Raw genomic sequence first — 1,036 nt, 5'->3', positions numbered from 1 at the left:
TACCAGGGATTGAACTCAGGACCTTGCACTTGCAAGGCAGGCACAGTTCCACTGAGCTAAACCCCTGGCCCAATACGGATCCTATTAAAAGACATCCCGTTAATTGACAGTTCCTAACCAATGTTTAATACATAGTCAATTGAAATGGAATTTTAATATTTCATTTAAGATAACTTCAAACTACATTCGCACATACATGTACAAACATACTTTTATATTATTAGGATACCTTTAACCATATCAGCTTGTGCTGAAAGAAAAATAAGGGAGAGATAGCTTCATTTGCAGCTTGGAAGTTTCATTACCAAAAGCTTTGATGATTACCACTTTCATCTAGATCTGGTATCCATTTTTTACTTTCTAATCCCAAGTATTCCAAAATTAACTCAGAGTGTCTTCTACCCCTTTTTTCCTTTCTCTCTTTTCCGTAATAAGAAAAAAATGATTCCAGATGGAATTACTCCCTTGTACTTTTCTCATGTGTCTCTAGACAATTTGATTCTGTAAATTTTAAATTTCTTTTTTGGTGGGAGCGATACTTCATCTTACTCATTAGTGTTCTCAGTATATCCTTAGCTCCATGGCCTAACCCTAAAATATTTATACTGCATGCATAGTACTTCATCACAACAACTTCACAAAACTCATGGGCCATTTTTAAAAAGTTGATAAACATTTGTGAGTTCCTCTTACTCTTAAATTTTCTCATGATGTAAAATCAATAAAAGATAAGTCATATCTTCTACTATAAATAGAAAATAAATTGTAAATTACTAAGGCCTGTTTTCTCATTATCCGTCACCCCACTTCACTTTCCCCTCTCAAGAAAATAACAGATTGAAGTAAAGGGAGTTTCTGATTCACTACATAAATAATTTTGCTCTGGTCAGTTGGAAGGATAATAGAAGACCTCTTTTCCTTATATCCTTTCTGAAAGGGAACAGTGCCGCTCAACAACTAGGCCATACACACACCGAGAGGTCTGACTGGAGATTTTATTCAGGAGAGAACAGACGGGGGTGGGGAGGGAGGGAGA

Source organism: Fukomys damarensis, unplaced genomic scaffold, assembly GCF_012274545.1.
Source record: "Fukomys damarensis isolate Sample0158 unplaced genomic scaffold, DMR_v1.0_HiC HiC_scaffold_16, whole genome shotgun sequence".
Taxonomy (NCBI): domain Eukaryota; kingdom Metazoa; phylum Chordata; class Mammalia; order Rodentia; family Bathyergidae; genus Fukomys; species Fukomys damarensis.
The sequence above is the reverse complement of the archived record's forward strand: the minus strand, read 5'-3'. Positions refer to the sequence as shown.